Raw genomic sequence first — 19,565 nt, 5'->3', positions numbered from 1 at the left:
GTTTCCTGAGTATTGTTCAACAATACTGGCTCCTTACTAGGTAGGACATAGAAGAGAGAGAGAAGACTCAACGAAGAGTGGCGTATTTCGTCACGGGAGCGTTTAATCAGCGCGAGAGGGTCACCGAGATTCTCAACAATACTCCACTGGTAGACGTTATAAGAGAGGCGTTATGCATGACGTAGAGGTTTACTACTGAAATTTCGAGAGAGCACTTTCCGGGAACAGTAGGACATTGTGTTCCTTTCTCCCACATACCCCTCGCGCAATGACCACGTTGAGAAAATTCAAGAAATTAGAGCCAATACAGAGGCTTACCGACACTCATTCTTCCCACGCGTCATTCGCGAGTGGAACACAGTAGGAGGGAAAAGTTAACGGTACCAGAAGAACGCTCCGCCACACGCCATTACGTAGCTTGCGTAGAATGATGAAGAAACTGTCGCCTGATAAGCAAAGTAAGAGCCTACGGAATATCAGACCAGCTGTGTGGCTGGATTGAGGAGTTTTTGGCAAACAGAACACAGCATGTTGTTATCAATGGAGAGACGTCTACAGACGTTAAAGTAACCTCTGGCGTGCCACAGGGGAGTGTTATGGGACCATTGCTTTTCACAATATATATAAATGACTTAGTAGATAGTGTCGGAAGTTCCATGCGGCTTTTCGCGGATGATGCTGTAGTATACAGAGAAGTTGCTGCATTAGAAAATTGTAGCGAAATACAGGAAGATCTGCAGCGGATAGGCACTTGGTGCAGGGAGTGGCAACTGACCCTTAACATAGACAAATGTAATGTATTGCGAATACATAGAAAGAAGGATCCTTTATTGTATGATTATATGATAGCGGAACAAACACTGGTAGCAGTTACTTCTGTAAAATATCTGGGAGTATGCGTACGGAACGATTTGAAGTGGAATGATCATATAAAACTAATTGTTGGTAAGGCGGGTACCAGGTTGAGATTCATTGGGAGAGTGCTTAGAAAATGTAGTCCATCAACAAAGGAGGTGGCTTACAAAACACTCGTTCGACCTATACTTGAGTATTGCTCATCAGTGTGGGATCCGTACCAGGTCGGGTTGACGGAGGAGATAGAGAAGATCCAAAGAAGAGCGGCGCGTTTCGTCACTGGGTTATTTGGTAACTGTGATAGCGTTACGGAGATGTTTAATAAACTCAAGTGGCAGACTCTGCAAGAGAGGCGCTCTGCATCGCGGTGTAGCTTGCTCGCCAGGTTTCGAGAGGATGCGTTTCTGGATGAGGTATCGAATATATTGCTTCCCCCTACTTATACTTCCCGAGGAGATCACGAATGTAAAATTAGAGAGATTAGAGCGCGCACGGAGGCTTTCAGACAGTCGTTCTTCCCGCGAACCATACGCGACTGGAACAGGAAAGGGAGGTAATGACAGTGGCACGTAAGGTGCCCTCCGCCACACACCGTTGGGTGGCTTGCGGAGTATCAATGTAGATGTAGATGTAGAAAAAACTAAATAGAAAGAAACTCTGTTTCGCCATCCGTGGTACAAAGCGCACAGGACTGAAGGCATTGTAAACTACACTTCTGGCCATTAAAAATGCTACACCACTAAGATGATGTGTTACAGACGCGAAATTTAACCGACAGGAAGAATATGCTGCGATATGCAAATGATTACATTTTCAGAGCATTCACACAAGCTTGACGCTTGTGGCGACACCTACAACGTGCTGACATGAGGAAAGTTTCCAGCCGATTTCTCATACGCAGACAGCAGTTGACCGGCGTTACCTGGTGAAACGTTGTTGTGATGCCTCGTGTAAGGAGGAGAAATGGGTACCATCATGTTTCCGACTTTGATAAAGGTCGGATTGTAGTCTATCGCGATTGCGGTTTATCGTATCGCGACATTGCTGCTCGCGTTGGTCGAGATCCAATGACTGTTAGCAGAATATGGAATCGGTGGGTTCAGGAGGGTCATACGGAACGCTGTGCTGGATCCCAATGGCCTCGTATCACTAGCAGTCGAGATGACAGGTATCTTATCCGCATGGTTGTAACGGATCGTGCAGCCACGTTTCGATCCCTGAGTCAACAGATCGGGACGTTTCCAAGACAACAACCATCTTCACGAACAGTTCGACAATGTTTGCAGCAGCACGGACTATCAGCTCAGAGACCATGGCTGCGGTTACCGTTGACGCTGCATCACAGACAGGGACGCCTGCGATGGTGTCTGCAACGACAAACGTGGGTGCACGAATGGCAAAACGTCATTTTTCGGATGAATCCAGGTTCTGTTTACAGCATCATGATGGTCGCATCCGTGTTTGGCGACATCGCGGTGAACGCACATTGGAAGCATGTATTCGTCATCGCCATACTGGCGTATCACCCGGCCTGATGGCATGGGGTGCCATTGGTTACACGTCTCGGTCACCTCTTGTTCGCGTTGACGGCACTTTGAACAATGGACGTTACATTTCACATGTGTTACGACCCGTGGCTCTACCCTTCATTGGATCCCTGCGAAACCCTACATTTCAGCAGGATAATGCACGACCGCATTTGCAGGTCCTGTACGGGCGTTTCTGGATACAGAAAATGTTCGACTGATACCCTGGCAGAACATTCTCCACATCACTCACCAACTGAAATCCTCTGGTCAGTGGTGGCCGAGCAACTGGCTCGTCACAATACGCCAGTCACCACGCTTGATGAACTATGGTATCGTGTTGAAGCTGCATGGGCAGCTGTACCTGTACACGCCATCCAAGCTCTGTTTGACTCAGTGCCCAGGCGTATCAAGGCCGTTATTACGGCCAGAGGTGGTTGTCCTGGGTACTGATTTCTCAGGATTTATGCACCTAAACTGCGTGAAAATGTAATCACATGTCAGTTCTAGTATAATATATTTGTTCTATGAATACCCTTTTATCATCTGCGTTTCTTCTTGGTGTAGCAATTTTAATGGCCAGTAGTGTATTTTACAGTTATATAAGCTGGTGACGCTAAATACAAGTATGTTAACAATACTTGAGACTCTATCTGAAGACTGTCTCGGCCTGAAATTTTTGTTATGCATCTGGGAGGACCGCTGGGTCAATCATTAGACTTGATTGTTGCCTGTGGATGTGAAAGACGGTGCTGGTCGCTACAAAGAACGCCAGTGCCGATTTTCCGGTTTTCTGAGGACGGGGGCTTTTGTCCATAAGGGAGATAATGGGACGATCTACACTTAGTCTGGGTGGTCTGAACCTACCACGTAATTTTCAAAGAAGAGTGAATATTTTACAGGGTGATCGGTATTTCTTAATATCCCTTGGTAAAGAATCTCTTGAAAGAGTTGGCTGGAAGTAGAACCTTGCAGCAATCACTACGAGCGTTAACAGGAAATGGGGAATTGTAATGCCTACGTTCTACCCTGGACACTAATCGGACGGTAAGAGATCTGGGTTGTATGTAGGATGCTGGTGTGTTCCCCAGCCAAACCGCTGAAGCGTAACATTGTTTCGATTGGCAGTATGGGGACTAACATTATGTGCAGCACGATGATTCCGTCAGACAGAATTCCGACATGCCGAGGGCAAACAGCAAAGCCAACAGTGGAAACATCCCACATTTCCACCGTCAGATAAATCCAAAGCTGTTCACACAAGTTCTGATAAGGTCATGATAATCTCCTCCTTCCACTTCCAAGGTCCTCTGTTCGTCGAGTTCCTCCGTGTGTGGAACCACAGTCAGTGTGCAGCGCTCTGAAGATATTTTGCAGAATCAGCGATGTGCCATAAAGACAAAACGTTCAGGAATGCTGCCGGACGCACTCATCCTGCCGCACGATAATGACCGACCCCACACTACCAACTGGATGAAGGCTATACTTCAACGTTTTGGTTGGGAAACACTGCAATATTGTCCATAGAGCACAGTGTGAGTGTTCACAATTTTGGCGACCCGAAGAAAGACATGCATGGACGTCGGTTCCAGTCGCTTGACGAATTGCAAGAGTGCGTGTCAGACTCTGAGCTGGCCCCACCTACGTACTGATCTGACTACTTCTCTAACTCTATTTTACTAGGACATGCTGAAAAGTAATGACTCCGAGTCTTTTTTCTGTTCTCAACACCGACTGAGATCTTCTTTCTTTCTTTCACTGGTGACATGTCCTGCGCTGACGCAGGGTCGGCATTGTTAGGAACGGATTTGGCAAGGTTAGTGGAAAGGGGTGGCCAGATGCCCTTCCTGCCGCCACCCCATACCCCCGGGATGGAATTAGTGCACCCCAGCTATCTGCGTCGAGTGTAATTAATGGAATAGTGCGAGCGTGTTCAGATGTCTGCGAGTCGTGTAACTGGGGCGGAGCGTGGGGAACAGCCCGGTATTCACCTAGTGGGATGTGGAAAACCGCCTAAAAACCACATCCAGACTGGCCGGCACACCGACCAACGACGGTAATCCGCCGGGCGGTTTCGGTTCAGAGCCGGTGTGCCTACCCGAGTCCGGGAAGCAGCGCATTAGCACTCTTGGCTAACATGGCGTGTCCTCAACACCGATTGAGATATTCCATGTCATTCATATTACTCGGTCGACGTTCCCGCTTTCTTGACAGAAGTTGCAACCCTCTGCCGCTAGAGGACTCCGAATTGTAGCGTGTAACATGGCGGTGTGTCTCGTAATTAGAAGAGTTCGTTCAGTCCTCCAGCATGACAACGCCGTACCACACACACACACAAGCGCTGCCACATCTGCAACAATCTGACGCCTTGAGCTCATTATTATCGATCATCATCCATACAATCCCACCTTGGCCCCATCCGATTTTCATCCGTTTCCAAAACTTGAAGAACAGCCTTAAGGACTTCACTTTCATAGTGACGAAGTGGTGCAACCAAAGGTGAGGCTGTGGCTTAGTAAACAAAGTCAAACGTTCTACACTGACGACACCAACAAACAAGTCTCTCGTTATGAGATACGGAAATAAAAATAAATGTAGTTTATTCCGGGTCATCGCTCTTCCGACTGGTTTGATGCGATCCGGCACGACTTCCTCTCCTAGGCCAAACTCTTCTTCTCGTTGTAGTTCTTACACCCAAAGTACTCAGTATTATTTGTTGAAAATATTTCAATATCTATTTTCCCCTACACTTTCTACCCTCTACAGCTCCCTCTAGTACCGTGGAAGTTATTCCTTGATGTCTTAACACACGTCCTATAATCCTGTCCCTTTTTCTTGTCCGTGTTTTCGGTTTGTTTCGTTCTTCGCCGATTCTGCGCAGAACCTCCCCATTCCTTACCTCACCAGTCCACCTAACTTTCAACGTTCTCTTATCTCAAATTCTTCTGTTCTCTTCTGTTTCGGTTTTCCCACAGTCCATGTGTTACTGCCATGCAAGGCTACGCTCCAAACGCACATACTCAGGAATTTCTCCCTTAAATTTTGACTGATGTTTGATACCAATAGACATCTGTCGGTCAGGAAGGCCAACTTTTCCGGTCCTGGTCTGCTTTTTATGTCATACTTTCTAAGTCCATCATGTGTTATTCTGCTTCCAAGATAGCAGAATTACTTAACTTCATGGTCCCAAATTTTTATGTTAAATTTATCGCTAATCTCATTTCCGCTGCACTTTATTACTTTCGTTTTTCTTTTGTTGAAGCACAATCCATAGTACGTGCTCATTAGACTGTTCATTTCATTAAACAGGTCCTGTAATTCTTTCGCATATTCACTGAGCGTAGCAAAGTTATCAGCGAAATATCATTCCCACTCGGTTTGGATCCTACTCTTGAACCATTCTTTCATTCCATCATTTCTTGTTCGATCTTTAGATTCAACAATAGCAGTGAAAACGTATATATCTATATTATATACTTTGTAACACGACTATTTCATTCTTGGTATTCCAGTATTATTTTTCGATTTGATTATTGCAGTCATTGTGTATTACCAGTCTGCTTCTATACCTTACATCTATTTTCCCCTCAGAATTTCAAACATTTTACGTCATTTTACGCTGCTGAACTCTTTTTCCAGGTCGACAAATCCTATCATCGTCTTTCGAATTTTTCTTAAGCTCTGCTTCCTTTAGCAAATGTAACATCAGAACTACCTTTACATTTCTCAACGTCAAACTGATGGTCTAACAGGTCCTTAGTTTCATGCATATTATTCTTGCAAGAAACTTCAATGCATGAGCTGGAACACCGCTTGTGCGATACTTTTCGCACTGGTCTGTCCGTGCTTCTTTGGGAAATCTGATGGTATAACTCTAGACTCACAGATCCTACCAAAAAAAATCAGTAGTCATTTGGTTGCTATTGTCCGCGATGATTTTAGAAATTCCGAAGGAAATGTTATGTACGACTTCCGCCTTATTCGATCATAAGTCTTACACAGCTCTATTAAACTATGACTCTAAAACTGGATCCCCTATGTCTTCCACATCAACTCGAGTTTCTTCTTCTACCACATCATCAGACAGTTCCTCCTCCTAGGAGAGGTGTTCAGTGCATTCTTCCGATTATCCGCTGCATTTAACAGTGGAATTCCTCCTATACTCCTTATGTTAACGCCTTTGCTTCTAATTTCACCGAACGTTATTATATCTATTCTATGTGTTGAGTCGGTCCTTCCGATAAACATTTGTTTTTCAGTTTATTCTTGTTTTTCCTGCAGCCACTTAGCATTGTTGCAGTGTTGGCACTGTTCCTACATGTACAGCAACCTTCCTCTCTCTCACACCTCTCTCTCTCTCTCCCTCTCTCTCTCTCTCTCTCCTCCCCCCGCCCTCCGCCCTCTCTCTCTCTCTCTCTATGTGTGTGTGTGTGTGTGTGTGTGTGTGTGTGTGTGTGTGAATGTGTTCTCTAGCAGTTAATTATTGACCTTTTTAGAGACCTTGTATGGGGTCCTAGCTCGATAGTTGGCCACTTTAAAAGATGTGCACTTGTGACGAGGCAAACAATTTTTTTTTCGCTGTCACGGAGGAGGAGATGGGAATTTGAAACCTATACTTCTTGACATCAGTCTGAAGAAAAGCTTGGATACTATGTACGTGCGAAATTGGAAAAAAATTCCTCATTCGGTGTGAGTTTCACCAGTATGTGCTATACTCTGACACGTATAAGTATGTTACCAACGACAAATATTTCATAACACTGTGTTTTAACCCATAATACTTACTCATCGACCAGTTAAATGTGAGTGGAAACACAGGGGATGGACAAAAACCGGAAAACACAACGACAAATAGATGCTTCAACATAAATGAAGGTGCTAGCCAAATGTGGTGGTTGTGCTGTTGTTTTGGACCACCAACGACACTTGTGCAGCGCCCTCAATACATTTGAAGTGTGAGTAGCGTCAAAAGAGTATTCGTGGTGTAGTTGAGAGTGCAGTATCTCGGCGCTGATTTCAATTGGCTCTGAGCACTATGGGACTCAACTGCTGTGGTCATCAGTCCCCTAGAACTTAGAACTACTTAAACCTAACTAACCTAAGGACATCACACACACCCATGCCCGAGGCAGGATTCGAACCTGCAACCGTAGCAGCAGCGCCTGGACTGGAGCGCCTAGAACCGCACGGCCACCGCGGCCACCTCAGTGTTGAGTGAATTAGAACATGAGCAAATTATTGGTGTTCGTATGGTGAGTGCTTCAGTAACCAAGTTAACCAAAGTGTTTCGTGTTTCAAGAGACATCATGTCGAAGATTTACACCGCTCACAAGGGAACTGGAGAAACATCATCCGCTAAGTTACAACGCGCGCAGGAGTGTGTGTTAAGTGGTCGTGCCAAACGGTCGTTGAAGAAGGTCGTGGCGAGAAATAAGAGGAATACAGATGGAAAAGTCTCTGCAGAACTCAGTGTCGCACTCGTGAAACGTGTCAACACCAAAACGCCACGGAGGGATCTGCACAAGCTGGCACACATATTGATACCGGTAACAGTAAGGCGGCCGGCCGCGGTGGTCTCGCGGTTCTAGGCGCTCAGTCCGGAACCGCGCAATTGCTACGGTCGCAGGTTCGAATCCTGCCTCGGGCATGGATGTGTGTGATGTCCTTAGGTTAGTTAGGTTTAAGTAGTTCTAAGTTCTAGGGGACTGATGACCACAGATGTTAAGTCACATAGTGCTAAGAGCCATTTTGAACAGCAAGGCGTGGTCCTGAAGCCACGAAACGGGGACTTTGGAGCAACTGACGAAAGTGATTTGGTCGGTTCAGTGTTGTTTCGCACTGTTCCGAATGTTTGATCGAGTTTACGACGCAGTAGTGAAATACGGTAGTATGCGGTTGTGATTTGGGCTCCATGATTACTCTCAAGCTTCATTACTGCCAACGATTATGTCACAATTTTGGCTGATCGTGTCCTTCCCATGGTACAATGTTTGTTCGACGCCGTATTCCAAAAGGATAGGGCTCCTGTTCACACAGCTCGTATCGTCCACTACTGTGGCCATCACAAGCACCAGATATTACTGAGCCTTTGTGTCTGCTTGGGAGAGAATGATCCATGAGATCTATCTACTTCCACCATATTTACCTGAACTTGCCACTGTTTTTCGGGAATAATGATGCGAAATTCCCTTGAAAACTATACAGGACCTACACTACTATCCATTAAAATTGCTACACCAAGAAGAAATGCAGATGATAAACGGGCAATCGTTGGACAAATATATTATACCAGAACTGCCATGTGATTACATTTTCACGCAGTTTTGGTGCATAGATCCCGAGAAATAAGTATCCAGAACAATCACCTCTGGCCGTAATAACCGCCTTGATACGCCTGGGCATTGAGTCAAACAGAGCTTGGATTGCGTGTACAGGTACAGTTGCCCATGCAGCTTCAACACGATACCACAGTTCATCAGGAGTAGTGACTGGCATATTGTGACGAGCCAGTTGCTCGGCCACCATTGACCAGACGTTGCCAGTTGGTGATAGATCTGGAGAATGTGCTGGCCAGGGCAGCAGTCGAACATTTTCTGTGTCCAGAAAGGCCAGTAAAGGACCTGCAACATGCGGTCGTGCATTATCCTGCTGAAATGTAGGGTTTGGCAGGGATCGAATGAAGGGTAGAGCCACGGGTCGTAACACATCTGAAATGTAACGTCCACTGTTCAAAGTGTCGTCAGTGGGAACAAGAGGTGACCGAGACGTGTAACCAATGGCACCCTATACCATCAAGCCGGGTGATACGTCAATATGGCGATGACGAATACACGCTTCCAATGTGCGTTCACCGCGATGTCGCCAAACACGGATGCGACCATCATGAAGCTGTAAACAGAGTCTGGATTCATCCGAAACAATGACGTTTTGCCATTCGTGGACCCAGGTTCGTCGTTGAGTACACCATAGCAGGCGCTCCTGTCTGTGATGCAGTGTCAACGGTAACCACAGCCATGGTCTCCGAGCTGATAGTCCATGCTGCTACAAACGTCGTCGAACTGTTCGGGCAGATGGTTGTTGTCTTACAAACGTCCCCATCTGCTGACTCAGGGATCGAGACGTGGCTGTACGATCCGTTACAGTCATGCGGATAAGATGCCTGTCATCTCGACTGCTAGTGATACTAGGCCGTTGGGATCCAGCTCGGCGTTCCGTATTACCATCCTGAACCCACCGATTCCATATTCTGCTAACAGTCATTGGATCTCGACCAACGCGAGCAACAACGTCGCGATACGATAAACCGCAATCGCGATAGGCTACAATCCGACCTTTATCAAAGTCGGAAACGTGATCCTAAGCATTTCTCCTCCTTACACGAGGCATCACAACAACGTTTCACCAGGCAACGCCGGTCAACTGCTGTTTATGTCAGCACGTTGTAAGTGTCGCCACCGGCGCCAACCTTGTGTGAATGCTCTGAAAAGCTAATCATTTGCATATCACAGCATCTTCTTCTTGTCGCTTAAATTTCGCGTCTGTAGCACGTCATCTTCGTGGTGTAAAAATTTTAGTGGCCAGTAGTGTATATTTATCCAGTAAGAGAAGATGAAACTGTTTTGAATACCAAAGGGTTTCCTGCACCGTATTATGCATGGTAATGTGTTGTGCTTTTGATGTTTCTAAATTTTTTTCCACCTCGTGTACGACCGAAGACAAGAGAGATGATAATTGCGTAACGTGAGGACTCTGTCAACACACATGCCTTATATGTTTGCAAGTTCAAGGAGAAAAAAAGTAACATATCTTCAAACAGTGAGATTGAATAAAATGATGCTAAGGAGGAAAGCATCTTGAGAGCTACGGGAGTATCTTGCCAAAGTAATGAAATTCTGCCATAACAGCTCGCATCCAGACGTTTATACTTAGCCTAGAAGAAAATAAAACTAACAAGTGGTGTTTATCGTCCCTATTTCCTAAAAGCTCTCAAGCTACAGCGTCATATAAAAGAACTGAACCGCTACGCTCTAAGCGAATAAACGCAATCTGCAGCACCTTGTTGCATAGTTTTGCGCGCTACAGCACAGGAGAGTCCCGAGAAACTTCGCAGCTACGCTCAAACCAGATGAGGATGAGCCGCAGTCTTCGTAACAGACGCTGTGCTAATGTTGAAGTGAAGTTCCGCGCCAGGCAATCTGCTGCGCGCTGCACTGTCTGAATGTCCTGACCTACTCTTCTGTCTTTCAGATGGAAAGTTTCCGGACAGCTGCAATGCTGATCGTGACCAACACTCTTTTCTTGCTATGTGCATATCGACTGACTTCTGGTTCTACAGGCTGTTCGGAAATTCCTGTTACAAACTTATAGGACTTTTGTTTGTATTAGCACTTAAACATTACATATTGATATTATTCCCAAACAAAGAAGAACCCACCATACTGTACGTACAGAACAGTACTGATGCATGATAACAGATGCTCGGTGTGGCTATCACCAAGCTGTTACAGACTTTGTACCTATAAAGCATGTTCTGGTACACACTCTCCATCCTGCCTGGTGTCCCTTCAGTTTCTAGAGTAGCGTCCAGAACTCGTGTCAGCAGATCTTCGTCTGTCTCTAGAAGAGTCTCGTAAATTAAACTTTGCGTAGGATCCCACAAGAAGCAGTCCTTATGCTGTGTCTAGGAAGCCTGTATACTCGGTTCGCTAGACAAACAATCAAACAAGTCGTATTAATGAGTTTTATTACAATAACTTTAACTTCGTCAGTTACAAAAAAAATGGTTCAAATGGCTGGGAGCACTATGGGACTTAACATCTGAGGTCATCAGTCCCCTAGACCGTAGCGGTCTCGCGGTTCCAGACTGAAGCGCCTAGAACCGCTTGGCCACACCGGCCGGCTGTCAATTACACAGATGTGTTGCAAATAATACGACATAATCAGTCTTGCAGTGACTGCTTATCTCTAACTGACAAGTCCACCCTCGGAAGCTGAATAATCAGCGTGATGGATTGTCAATCCTATGGGCCCAGGTTCGATTCCCGGCTGGGTCAGGGAATTTTCTCCGCCCACGGACTGGGTATTGTGCTGTCCTCATCATCGTCCTTTCATCCTCATCGACTCCAGGTCACCGCGAAGTGGCGTCAAATTGAAAGACCGGCACCCGGCGAATGGCCTGCCCGACGGGGAGCCCTAGCTATATGACTAAATAAATTAAATAAATCTAACTGTCAAGAGTCTTTCCTGAACTGCTATTGAATCGCCTAACGTTGATGCTGCTATGCAAGTCTGCTAATCTTGAAGCTGCTATTGAACTGGGAGGCACCAGTCAGTCGTGGCGTTTATGTCCACTTCACATAGGGGCCGCTGCTGTTGCGTTGTCGTCCTGGAGGGAGGTCCGGTCAGCGGTGCGATTGGCTGACTTCTTCTCACAGCTCTCTCTTCCTTGTCGTTCCTGACTGGCTTGCTGGCCCTTGGCTTTACACCGTAACAACTTAGAAGTTAAATCCGGCGATCGCGGTGGTCACGTGATTGGACCACCGCAGAGTATCCATCTTTCATCGTCTGTGGAGATGTCTCCGAACCACACGTGAGACGTGAGGTAGTGCATCACCACACTGACGCCACTTTTCCTGTCGGAAAGCTTCCAAGAACGGGTCCTGTACTGCAGGCAGCGCACAATAGTGTAAAATACGCGCATATCATTCCGCATTTAGATTCTTCTTAAGTGCAATAAGGGGATCACACCCTAACGACGGGAAACAATACCACACCATGACGCGTACTGCTGGCATTGCACGTGATGGCGGGCAAAGCTCTCTAAGCATTAGCCAAATCTAAAACCTTCCATCGGATTGGCACAGGGTATAGCGTAATCCATCACTCCAAATTATTCGCTTTCAGTCATCCACTGTTAAATGGCATCGCTCTTTGCACCACTTGAAGCGTCGCTTAGTACTGAGCACAGAAATATGTGGCTCATGATGATGTGTTCGCCCACTGTACTCCATCCTTTTTTTACTCCCTATTCACAGTCATTGTGCTAGCAGGACTGCTGGAAGCATTTAGAAACTCACGAGATTCCTTCCTCTGATTTCATGCCATTTTTTACACCTACCCTCCGCAATGCTCAATGACCCTGTGAGTCAGTACGTGAGTTCTCAAAAATGGTTCAAATGGCTCTGAGCACTATAGGACCCAACTGCTGAGGTTATTAGTCCCCTAGAACTTAGAACTAGTTAAACCTAACTAACCTAAGGACATCACAAACATCCATGCCCGAGGCAGGATTCGAACCTGCGACCGTAGCGGTCTTGCGGTTCCAGACTGCAGCGCCTTTAACCGCACGGCCACACTTGAGTTCTGCGTGGTCTTGGTTTAGCTGGGGTTGTTCCTTCACGTTTTCACTTCAGTCACATCACAAACAGTCAACTAGAGTAACGTTAGAAGAGTTCAGATGTCCATGATGGGCCGGCCGTTGGTGGCCGAGCGGTTCTGGCGCTACAGTCTGGAACCGCGTGACCGCTAAGGTCGCAGGTTCGAATCCTGCCTCAGGCATGGATGTGTGTTTTGTCCTTAGGTTAATTAGGTTTAAGTAGTTCTAAGTTCTAGGGGACTTATGACCTCAGCAGTTGAGTCCCATAGTGTTCAGAGCCATTTGAACCATTTTTTTGTCCATGATAGATCTGTGCAACCAAATGACATCCAGTGAGTAGTTCGAAGTCACTGAGGTCTCATGATACCGAGCTGGGTAGCGCAGTGGCTAGCACACTGGGCGTGTATTCGGGAGGACCATGGTTAAACCCGCGTCCGGCCCTCCTGATTTAGGTTTCCCGTGATTTCCGCAAATCCCTTTAGCCAAATGCCGCGATGGTTCCTTCCAATGGGCTCGAACGCCTTCTGTGGTATCCGCTATAGCTCAACCACCGGCCGACACGGGCGGACGTCAACACTCGCAAAGTGCGGCCAGCCGCGCAGCTGAAAAGATAACATACGCGGACCGGGCATATAGATTCGTAGACCGGCCGCGTAGTCCTTTTGGAGATGACCACTAGAGGGCCGGTGTCGCGAGATGGAAGCGAGTCTCCACTGGACCCCATGGCGCCACCACACGCCATATTCCCGGACTACCAGGCCACTGTAACAGCATCGTACAGTCAGTCCTACGCCTCCGATCGTACTTGTGACTAGTGACCGCATGTACTAGAAACCCTGTGGAACTTAAGATACTGTCTCAAGTATCTTGGATGAGAACTAGAGTGCCCTGGACTTGTGTAATTGCTATGGATTGTGAAGTGCTATTGTCAACCAGTTTCGTTGTGAATAAATCGTTCAAGTATTGTGGATGTTATTGCGTTATTCTGATATAACACTTTCCTTCTCCGTCCTTCCCTAATCCGAGCTTGTGCTCCGACCCTAATGATCACGTTGGCGTCGAGACGTTGGATACTAGTCACCTACTCCTCAGGCCTCATGATAGATTTATTCTATTGTTGCTCCTCCTCTGCTGACAGCAAAATACTCCCCGCCTCCTTTTACACTGGCGTGTCGATCTGTCGTGACACCTAGTGGTCAATACATGTGGGTGTCCGGATATTTTGATAGCATGGTACATATCAGTCTTTGTGGCCGGCCATGGTGGCCGAGCGGTTCTAGGCGCTACAGCCTGGAACCGCGCGACCGCTACGGTCGCACGTTCGAATGTTGCCTCGGGCATGGATGTGTGTGGTGTCGTTAGGTTAGTTAGGTTTAAGTAGTTCTACGTTCCAGGGGACTGATGACCTCCGATGTTAAGTCCCATAGTGCTCAGCGCCATTTGAACCATTTTTGAATCAGTCTTTGTGAATCATGGCGCCACACATCTGACCAGTCACAGTGCACTTGTTGATGTGTCAACATGAGCTTAATCAAAAGGAGCAGGGCATTATTAGTGAAGGCAAGAGGAGAAAATGAACAGTCAGGGAGGTGGGAGTAGGACAGAGAGAGATTGGAAGGAGGAGATGGACAGAGAGTGAGTGAGCAGAGAAAGGGCGGGGAGATGGAGAGATGGGTAGTGAGTGGATGGTAAGTAACAGACAGAGGGAGTGGGGGAGGAGATGAACACATAGAGAGGGGTGTTGAAAGAGATGGACAGAGGAAAGTAGCAGGAGGAGACAGATGGAGAGAGGAGGAGGGGGAGTTGGTCTGAGAGGCTGAGGAGAAGAAGACTCATAGACAGAATTGGGTGCAGGAGATGGACAGATAGAATGGAGAGCAGAGAGTGGGAAATATTCGCAGATACAATGGGATGGAGGAGATTGACAGAGAGAGTGGATAGTGGAGAATATTCTCAGAATGAGGTGGAGGAGATGGACAGAGAGGGGTGACTATGTGTCAGTTGTAGGGAGGAGGAGCTTGGGATCGATGGTGATTGGGGAGATGGACACTGAAAGGTGGAGGAGGAGGATGTGGACAGAGAGGTGGGGAGGGGGGGGATGGGCAGAGAGAGGAAGGAGAAGGACAAACTCATCATCTTTTTTTAAGTCATCAGTGGTCTGGATGTTTTGATGCAACCTGCAACGAATTCCTTTCCTGTGCCAACCCCTTCGTTTCAGAGTAGTATTTGCACTCAACGTAGATATATCCCAGTCTCTGCCTTCCTCTACAGTTTTTAACCTCTATTGCTCCCTCTAGTATCACAGACGTTACCCGCTGAATTCTTAACGCATGTCGTATCACCCTGTCCCTCCTTCTTATCAGTATTCTTATTATATTCCCTTATTTCGCAATTCTGTGGAGACTTCTAATTTCTTATCATTCTACCTAATTTTAAACATCCTTCTGTAGCAGCACATCTCAGCCTCTTAAATTCTCCTCTTTCCGGTTTTCCATCAGTCCATGATTAACTTTCATACAATGCTATGCTCCAAATGTACATTCTCAGAAACTTCATCCTCAGATTAAGGCCTATATTTGATATTAGCAGACTTGTTTTGGCCAGGAATGCCATCTTCACCTGTGCTAATCTGCTTTTATATCCACCTCGCTTCGTCCGTCTTATTTTATTTTGCTTCCAAGATAACGGAACTCCTTCTCTGCATTTACTTCTTCGCCACTAGGTTTGATGTTCAGTTTTTTGATAATCTCGTTGCTGCCGTTCCTCATTATTTTAGTCTCTCTTCGGTTTATTCTCAATCTGTATTCTGCACTCATTATACTGTTCATTCCATTCAACAGGGCCTATAATTCTTCTACAGTTTCACTGATGATAGCAATGACATCAGCCAGTCTTATTGTTGATGTCCTTTTATCATGAATTTTATTCTCATTCCCGAAGGATCCCTTCATTTCCAGCATTGCTTCTTCGATGTATAGATTGAACTGTTTTAGCGAAAGACTGCATCTTCTCTTACTCTTACGCTCTATTTAATCGGAGCACTTCGTCTTAGTCTTCCATTCTCACTGTTCCCTCTTAGGTCTTGCAGACACTGTATATTACTTTATAATTCCGCTGTCGCTTACTCCTATTTTTCTCAATATGTCGAACTTCTTTCACCCGCCGGCCGTGGTGGCCAAGCGGTTAAAGGCGCTACAGTCTGGAACCGCGCGGCCGCTACGGTCGCAGGTTCGAATCCTGCCTCGGGCATGGATGTGTGTGATGTCCTTAGGTTAGTTAGGTTTAAGTAGTTCTAAGTTCTAGGGGACTGATGACCTTAGAAGTTAAGTCCCATAGTGCTCATAGCCATTTGAACCATTTTTTTCTTTCACCATTTTACTTTGTCGAATGCTTTTATAGGTCGACAAATTCTCTGTTCGTGTCTTGAATTTGACACCAAATCTGTGAAATTATGGGCCATGAGGACAGAGAACAGGACCGCAAGAAACAAAATACAATAGCAAAAATCTGGTTTGACGATGAGGTATTGAAGAATTGATTTATAACACTCTTGCTTCCAGTTCTAAAAGCACACGTGGTCATAAAGCGGTTCTGGGAAACAGTTTATATTCTCTCATATTTCTGTGTCCTTGACTAGAAATGTGTACTCTCGGAAGTTTAACAGTAATCCGCACCTTGATTCACAGTGCCTCTCTTGTTGCGTCTGCCACTGGACTTGGCCGAGCATCTCCGTGATACTTTCGCATTTACTAAATGAATCTGTGACAAAATGTGCTGCTCTTCTTCGTATTGTCTTAGTCCTATCCAGCCAGTACAGAGCCCAGACTGACTAGTAACGGTCAAGTGTTTGTCGAACGAGGGTTCTGCAAGCTACCTTCCTCGTGGATGGACTGCACTTGCTGAGGCTTCTACCAACGAATCTGTCATGACTGCGGTTAGTTTTGTACAGCCGTTCCATTTCAAATCGTTGGGTACGCCTTCTCCTAGATATTTAATGGATTTGACTGTTTCCTGTGATTGTTCTGTAATCGTGTAATCATCATCTAATTATGTCTAGGTCTGTTTAAAAAGGTGATGAAAGCCCTGAAGTCAGGCATGAAGAACAAGTGGAAATCGAGGCTCAGGAATACCAGACTTTTTTTCCCTGAATCACAATGAAGTTTTAAAAAGGCTTCCACAGGAAGCCACTGAAGAAAGTTACATCCGCACTGTCTGTTATCAAAGAGGCAGTGTGGATGTAGTCTTCCTGGCTGAATTGCAAAAGAAGAGGGAAGAATTGACAAAATGTGCTGTATATCAAAATTATAAGGTAAATGTTCCTCCATTAATGCAACTGGCATTAAAGAAGTCACCTTTAACTCAGAAACAATGTAATCCACCAAAAAAGAAAAGAAGTATAAATCGGAAAGTGCTGTTTCCAGCAAAGCATCAGCGTTCTCACGACAGAAGTCTTGCCTCATGGAGATGACAGTTGAAGAGACAAGAAACGCCCGTACATCAATTTGTCTTAGCGAATTGGAAGACTGCAACAGATGTTTCGATGAGGAACAGAGTATATCATACGCCGAGAATGGTCTGGTGTCTGTGTCCTCAATCAGAAGTCATCATATGTAATAGTGTTCACATCCTTAGAAAGCAGGACTTCGTAGTGGTGAACCTGGAAGCTCAGCTGTTCCCTGGGAAAGTGAATGACGTCAAACAGAAGCACTGCATGGCACAATCTGGAGCAATCTCAGATATACTGGAAATGGCTGACACAAGTGGACGAAATTTTGTACTCAGGGGATAAAGAATTATTTATCACGACCCACAGAGGCCAGTCGGGAGGCGAAGGCTGTTAGAGGTCAGTCACATTAAGGCATCACAAATGTGTATGATAACAGGAAGGAAAAAATGGTTACAATATTTAAAATGACTTCTCAAACCTTATATTCATTGTTTAAATAAAAAACTGATTGTTTAACTTTCTGACAATATTTTATTAATGGTCTGAAGAGAAAAATTTCAGCTGTCACGAAGTATTAAAAGACAATTCTATTTTCCACGTTGGTTGTATTATGATCATAAATATAGATTTAAGTGTCAGGAAGTCGTTTCTGAAAGTATTTGTATGGAGTGTAGCCATGTATGGAAGTGAAACATGGACAATAAATAGTTTGGACAAGAAGAGAGTATAAGCTTTCGAAATGTGGTGCTACAGAAGAATGTTGAAGATTAGGTGGGTAGATCACGTAACTAATGAGAAGGTATTGAATAGGATTGGGGAGAAGAGAAGTTTGTGGCACAACTTGACTAGAAGAAGGAATCGGTTGGTAGGACATGTCCTGGGGCATCAAGAGATGACAAATTTAGCATTGGAGGGCAGCGTGGAGGGTAAAAATCGTAGAGGGAGACCAAGAGATGAATACACTAAGCAGATTCAGAAGGATGTAGGTTGCAGTAGGTACTGGGAGATGAAGGAGCTTGCACAGGATAGATTAGCATGGAGAGCTGCATCAGATCGGTCTCAGGACTGAAGACCACAACAACAACAACAACAAGTTCCCTCAGGCGATCATCTAATTTCGGTGAGTGCCACTTTCAAGTGCTTAGCCATAACATTGTAATTTTACATAGTCACTCTGTATGGGTGTGTACAATGTACGTCAATTATATTTTTGAATGTCGGAAACACATTGTATATATGCACACAGGCTGACTGCATGAAATTACTGGGATATGAATAAGCACTTCAAAAACACACGTAGCCTGAATCAGTGGATCTCGTAAAATAAATGACTGATCATAATACACCAAAAATGGAAAATGGAATTTTCTTCTCATAAATTTTTGGATGTGTCATCCGATATGAAAAATCGCACTGTCTCAAATTTAGCCTACTCGGAGAGGCATATTGTAATAATTTTTCCCTAAATGTCTGTGGCTATGAACGATTGTGCAAAATATAACATGGCAGGCGAAGGATGTATCAATGTTTTTAGCAGTTCATTTAGGTATATTTGTTGTACTGACAGTGCGGTGCATGGAAATCATAAAATCTATCACAAAGTAGCCTACGTTACAGCATGATCATGTTTTATGCTATGTTCCACCTACTATAGCACGTCCGAACTATTACTCGCTGCAAAGAAAAGTATAGTTGATGTAATTCAAACGTAAGTTACAGAACTTTAGCAGAAGTGTGAAACTGGACTCATCAAGAGCCAAAAGAGTGTACGCAGATCGAGAAAAATGACCAGAAACGTCTTTGATTTTAAACCTAATGTAAACTTTAGTTGTAACAAGCCTTATTATTCTGAAATTAAGATAAAAAGTGTGCTCAAATATCTCCTACACAACGTATATCACAGGAACACTGCTGCAACTCGCGAAAATTTCAAAAACTAAGTGGCAACACAAAAGGGACCGGCTGTCCTCGCCGTAAAAGAAGATTTCATTCTTTTACGTTTCGTAGCGTCGCCGAGGCTGGCTAATCGGATTAGCCGCGATTAAGTCACTTTCCTACTTTCCTTTTTGTCTTCGGGTCGCGGTAACTTGATTTTGTCCCATCAAGTGCAACTCGTCTTAAGTTAATTAGCTCTTTTTCACCCTGGGGAGAGCGCCGAATTCAAATTTGTTGCGCTCTCGGCTCGAATTAACTGCACCAGCGACGCGTGGTGTGGGTGTGGTCGGTAAGCGTGCGCTGCCCTGGAGCTCCTACCCGTATATTATACTCTAATCTGCCGCGCCAAGAGACGTGGCCAGCAGAAACTGCCGGCTGCTGCTCCGACAACCACGTCGTGGTACACGAGGATGCTCTCCGAGTCTCA

This window comes from Schistocerca serialis, chromosome 9 (genome assembly GCF_023864345.2).
Source record: "Schistocerca serialis cubense isolate TAMUIC-IGC-003099 chromosome 9, iqSchSeri2.2, whole genome shotgun sequence".
NCBI classification, from domain to species: domain Eukaryota; kingdom Metazoa; phylum Arthropoda; class Insecta; order Orthoptera; family Acrididae; genus Schistocerca; species Schistocerca serialis.
The sequence above is the reverse complement of the archived record's forward strand: the minus strand, read 5'-3'. Positions refer to the sequence as shown.